This window comes from Tupaia chinensis, unplaced genomic scaffold (genome assembly GCF_000334495.1).
Source record: "Tupaia chinensis unplaced genomic scaffold, TupChi_1.0 Scaffold000101_1, whole genome shotgun sequence".
In the NCBI taxonomy this organism is placed as follows: domain Eukaryota; kingdom Metazoa; phylum Chordata; class Mammalia; order Scandentia; family Tupaiidae; genus Tupaia; species Tupaia belangeri.
The window spans coordinates 2,018,708-2,024,825 of record NW_006159565.1 but is presented as its reverse complement, the minus strand read 5'-3'; the positions used below and the strand labels follow the sequence as shown (position 1 = coordinate 2,024,825).

Here is a 6,118-nt window from a genome sequence, read left to right as displayed (position 1 = left end):
AGAGTGGCTTTTACTGTGCCTGTAACCCTGAGCGTTGATATAGTGTGAGCAGTAAAGCCTCAGACTGGCCAGTGAAAGGGACAAGAAAGTGACAAGCACTGGGTGGGCTTGACTCTGTAGTCTGAGGTTGGGAGCACAGACCCAGTCCTCATCACACATTGCAATTAAAGAACTATTAGCAGGATTTTGTGCTGGGATATTCCCCTGCCCCCACCCTGGGCTGGCCCCTGGAGGATAGGAGAGTGGGGGATGGGGCATCAGGATGGGGAGGGCCTGCACTTTGGCCTGGCCGGTGGACAATAGGGGGCCTTGGGCTTTTTCCAGGGTCTGATTGGATCCATCTCTGGAATCTAGCCTGTCTGCCTACTGGGATTGATTTAGAAAGATTAATCAGTAAGGACTGGCTGAAGTGATGGGATTCCCAAGATAAGGGGGATTTGCTGGGTGCTTCCTTCTCTGCTCAGAGGCAACAAGGGAGGCCTCCGGGAAGGTTCTGGAATCTGCAAAAAGGCCTCTTGGGCCCCCTGGCTCTTTGAGCCTCTTGGTTCTTTAGCTCCCAACCCTAGCACGTTCTTCTTTCCTCAGTCGTTCATTTACTCTGCAAATAATTTCCAAGAGCTTCCTGCATGCCAGGCACTGCTCTGGTTTTAGGAATGCAGTAGGGAACCAAACAGACAGAAATCTTTGCCCTCATTGGAGCTCACATCTCAGTGTGGGAGCCAGTCAGTAAACATACAAATCAACGAAGGAAATAATTTTAAACGGGTACAGGCCATGAGGAAAATAAAATGCCAAGGGTCTGGTCCGGCCCGAGTGGTGTGGGGCTGCACCAAGTGGAGCGGACCCGAGTGATCTGCAGGGGTGACCTTTTTTGTGTGTGTGAGGAGAAAAGTGTGATGGAGGCGGATAGGACACAGAGGCAAAGAGCTGGGCATGTCTGAGAGCCGTCAGTCTGAATTCCGAATGGTTAGGGCTGGTGGAGATGAGATGGGGGAGGTGGGATCCTGCCTGTCCCAGAAGGCCTGTAATGAGGTCTTGGAATTTTAAACTGTGAGGAATGAGGCAGTGGAGGGTTTTAAATGGAGAGAGTGAGTCAAATTGAGGGACATTTTACAGAACTGGTCTGGACTCTTTAAAAAAATGTGAATGGTAACGCAAGACAAAGGAAGGCTGAGAACCATTCCTGATTAAAAGAGACTAAAAAAAGTGACAGCTATAGGCAATTCATGGCCCTTGATCGGCTCTTGGTTAGTGGAAGAAATTGCCCCAGAGAACATCATCAGGGTAATTGACGAAATTAGAATATGGACCTAGAATATGGACTGTAGGTTAGCCAATAGTACCAAATCAATATTATGTTTTACGAAGTTGATAACTACGCTGTGGTTATATAAGAGAATGTTCTTAGGAAATAAGAATAGTGAGCGGTTTCGGAATAGGGATGCCATGTCTACAGTGTCCTCTACTATGGGGGATGATTCAGAAAGAGAAAATTCACACTGTAATTTATGTATTGATGCACAGATGGGGGAGACAACGATACATCAGATAACATCAGGTATCACTGAGAAAGAAAGTTCACCAGTTGTGGGATCTGGCGAAGGTCATATGCCAATTTATTGTCTTCTTTCAAACTTTTCTCTGAAATTATTTCAAAATAAGTATTACAAAAAATTAGGCTGGGTCGCTGGACAGACTGGTGGACGAGGAGAGAAGCAACCAGCCAGTGCAGAACCAGAAGTCTCTCTGGAAACTGAAGGTGCCCAGGGAGGGTGAAGGTGGTGAGGTTGGGGAGCCTTGGTGGAGGCTGGGCCGCAGATGTGGAGGGGAGGAAAGGAGGAAGGACCCCTCCTGGAGTTTTAGTCACAGCTACTGATAGAGGGATGCAGGAATGATCTGGGGACAGGTTGGGTCCTGAGCATTCTTGCTTCAGAGGCGGCCGGTTTGGGATGCTCTTGGCTCTCTGGAATGCATGGGTCTGCAGTGTGAATGGACTTCTCTCACGGTCACTAACAGTGACCTTTTCTTCCACCCAGACTACAGCCCCATCACTGAAGGCCTCCCAGCCCAGCGCTTGAGGGGACGGCTACAGTGGCTCCCAGGCCTTGAATCTCCTGGGCCTGCTGGGCACCTAGGCCAATGGTCAGTCGGGGCAGGGTCCTTTCCATACCTGCTGCCCTTGGGAGCCTGGTGTCTGATTTGGAAGGTAGGAGTTAGTAAGCTCTTTGCTACTTTTCCCTGATCTTGAAAGCACCCATCAATACATCTGAGATTCCTCCATGAGCTAATGAAAGCAGTGGGCCCTCAGCCCAGGAAAAAGCCCAGCTTCATGCTTCCTCACTAACAATTTTACACATTTCTGAGTTTTCATGAGCCAACTGAGGCTCCTAACCTGCCATCCCAGATAAAAAAGGGTTTGTCTGGAGGCATGGTGCCTATGGGCTGATTTAGTAATAGATCTTGCTCCTTTGCTTACGGAGTGAATTCGAATTAACTCTCTAATCCTTGGTTTTCTCATCTGTAAAGTGGACCTCGTCCTGAATTCACTTGATCCTTGTAAAGTTGGAAAGAGCAAGAGCAGGCCAGGTGCCTAGCATCAGCACAGCTCTCTGCAAAAGTTAACAGCAAAAGTGATTGCTGTCATTAGTGCTCATTAGCAATGACTCATAAATCCTGTCACTGGGGCTGCTCCAACCTTCTCTGAAGGCTTTTCAAACTGTGGATTAAACCCCTCTGCATAGATCCCAGGCTTCTCAAACTCAAGGGCCTCAACTTGTACTCATTTTAATTTTTTTCTCCTTTTAAAAAATAGATTGTGAAATGCCCCAATCTTGATTGTTCAGTTCATTGAGTTTTTAGAAAATGCACACACCTCTGTGACCATCAACCAGCTCCAGATTAGGACATTTCCAGCATGCCAGGGGCACTTTCATACTCTTTCTCAGTTACTGTTACGACTCCCTCAACCCCATTACTCTTTTATTTTTAAGTTTATTTTTCTGTCAGGGAGAGAGAAACGGGCAGACAGGCACCCTAACCCAGGATCTTCACGCTGCAATCACTCCCAGCCAACCTGATCACAGGCACGCCCTTGACCTTTGTGTTCAGGGAAGCCCCAGGGTGTGAACCCAGGACCTTGCCATGTGAGTCCAGCTGCATTACTGGTGGACCACCATCTGGTCCCTCCCCCACATTCTTATTTCTGTTGCACAAGATTACTTTTGCCTATTTTTGAACTTTCTATAAATGGAACACTACAACTTGCCTTCTATTTCTAACTGTGTTCACTTAGTATTTCGTTTGTGAGGTTCATCCATGTTCTGGTGTGTAGCAGTCATTGGGAACTTCTGACTGATCACCATGTGAGTGTAGCATACTTCATCCACACTCCTGGTGTGTTTGCTATGGAGTGTGCTTCAATGAACATCAGCCTTTTGGTGCATGTATCTATACGTTTTTTAGAGCCTCCACCAAAGAGCAGAACTGCCAGAACCAAGGGTATGCAGGAGTTTGGTGTTAGTTTAGTGTGAGTAGTTACAAATTTTGCAATGGCTGTATCATGTTACATTTTCATTAGTGGTGTGTGAAGTGTGTGTTCAGACACACACGCGCGCACACCCCAGGCACTCCCCGAAGTGCTTTCATTCCTCTGGTTCTTCACCAAAACTTGGTCAGTTGCTGTAAATTTTATCCACTCTGGTAGGCATATAGTAGTATCTAATTGTGTGTGCATTCTAAAACTTTTCTCTCCATCGGGCACGTGTGCTTGCTAGAAAGAGAGAGACACATAGAGAGGGATGGTGTGTAATCACCCCCCTAGGGGAGGTGGCCACACTGCGATCCCTTCAGCTCTATTCCCCACTTGGGACTTTGGGCATACACGTACACAAGCCAGGCATGAGTTTCAAGTCGCTGGATCCAGGATCGGAATCACAGTTGGACATGTGAGAGTCCAGCACCTTAACCCCCATGCCTCTTATTGGCTCCCTGATTGATTTTTTTAAAACTTTATTGAAGGACTTTGCATAGAGTAAAGCTGATTCATTGAAAGTATACAATTCTGCTTTATACTTAATATAAATTTAATTTTAATGGGAGTTTGTTTTTTGTGATAGTGTATACATGTGCATGAGAGAGAATCTCACCCTTTACAGGTTTTACTACCCTGAGATCCTCCTTCTCCAGCTCTCCACAGCCTCTCAGGGGGCCAGCCTGGAGATCTGAACCTGCCAGCAGCCTTACAGCTTCAGAGCCTGGCAGGGAGCTTGTGTTATCACTGTACCACAGTGGCTGCGTCCTTAGTGTCATTTTTTCCCCTTAGTATCAATTTTAAAATGAAAGTTACATGTCATTTAAAAATTCCCTGCCTCCTCTCTTCTTATTCCACATTCCCACTTTTAACTAGGCTTTTTAATCCATATTTCTGAAAGAAGCCAACCTGCTTCTTTCAGCTTCTATTTAAAAAAATATCTTTTGGGACCGGCAGGTGGCGTGGTGGTTATGGTGACTGGATTCCCACATGGCTGACCTTGGTTTGAGTCCTAGACCTGGTGGCTTGCTTTCTCACTTTCCTTCTCTCTCTCTCTCTCTCTGGTCAACTTAAAGATATATAAGATAAAGACAATGAATAAAATGAAATAAAATAATTCTTTAAAAAACATTTTTGAACTGTGTCTACCAGTTACTTTTTGGTTTTTGAAACTGTCTGTTGACTACTATGGAAAATGAAGATTTGCATAGATTGCCTAAGCCTGCTTCCTAGTCCATTTATCAATGTGAAACTAAAGGCACGTTTCATGCCTTGATTTTCTCATCTGTAAAATGAGAACTATTAATGGTATCTACTTCATGAGATTATTGTGAGGATTAAATGGTTAATGTAGGAAGAGTGTTGGGACCAGCAGTTGACGTAATGGCTATGTCACTGGACTCCCATGTAGTCGACTGTGATTCGAGTCTGAGACCCGGTGGCTTAAAGTCACACTGGGCGCATGTGCGTGCGTGCCCAAGATCCCGAGAGGAGAATGAAGGAGAAGGGATTGCGGCGTGACCGTCCCCCTGGGGCGTGATTTCTTGCTTTCTGTCTCTGTCTCTCTCTGTCTTTCTGGTGAGTTCACGCATCCTATAGCAAAAACCTCTCAAAAAAAAAAAGTGTTTAGAACAGTATCTGACATATAGAGAACACTTAGTAAATGTTTATTATTGTAATTATTGTTATACTCCCTCCCCCTCGTTTTCACTTCTATCTTTCTGATGTATGTGGAATACAGTTTTGTTTAGGCCAGTTTTATTATTACGGCTTTGTGAATATTGTTCATATTTGAGCCAACTAGTAGAATTGATTTCTTTATATTCTGTAGTTACTAAATTTTATTTTAGGTTTTGTCAAAGGGCCTGTGTACTTGGTGGAGAGAGACAGAAAGACAGATAGAGGGAAACTGAGAAATCATTCCCCCGGAAGGGGTGGCCCCGCCGCAAGCCCTTCTCCAGTCTTCTCTCAGGATTTCAGACACATTCGTGCACACAGACAACCAGCGGACTCGAGCCACAGTGGGCCCAGTGGGCTGTGTGGAAATTAGCACCTTAACCACCACACCACCTGCTAGCCCGCATTTTCTGCACTTGCCTCTTTTTTTTTTTTTTTTCTTTCTTCATTTGCTGGATTTCTTAGAATCTCTGACTTTTAGTCTCTTAATTCACTTCTCACTTGGTCATGTCTCTTGGATGCACCGTGTCTTTCTTTCCTTGGAGATTCCCTTCCTCCGAGCGCTTGGGCTTAGGGCACCATCATCCTTTACACTCCTTTGCCTCTCTGCTGTGTTGGGTCTCCTATTTCTTGGTTCCCAGGTCTTCTAGTTTCCAGTTTTCCTTCTTTGTAGCTTTCTGCAAAGGGATACATGTAAGTCATGTTTTAATTAATTCATTTATTTTTACATTTTATTTATTTTTGGAATTGGGTGGATGTGTTCGCTGGAGAGACAGAGAGAGAGAGAGAGACAGAGAGATAGACAGCGAGAAATCATCTAGGGGGGATGGCCACGCTGCAATCTCTTCTCCTTCATTCTCCTCCTGAAATCTTGGGCATGATTTATTTATTTATTTATTTATTTATTTATTT

General features: G+C 45.1%; 1 protein-coding gene across 1 annotated transcript in view; it reads left to right on the top strand.

Moving 5' to 3' along the window:
• The window catches only part of TNRC18 (trinucleotide repeat containing 18), a 109,093-nt gene that overhangs the window by 3,603 nt on the left and 99,372 nt on the right, over positions 1-6,118 (top strand). The gene's annotated exons all lie outside the window — the stretch shown is intronic.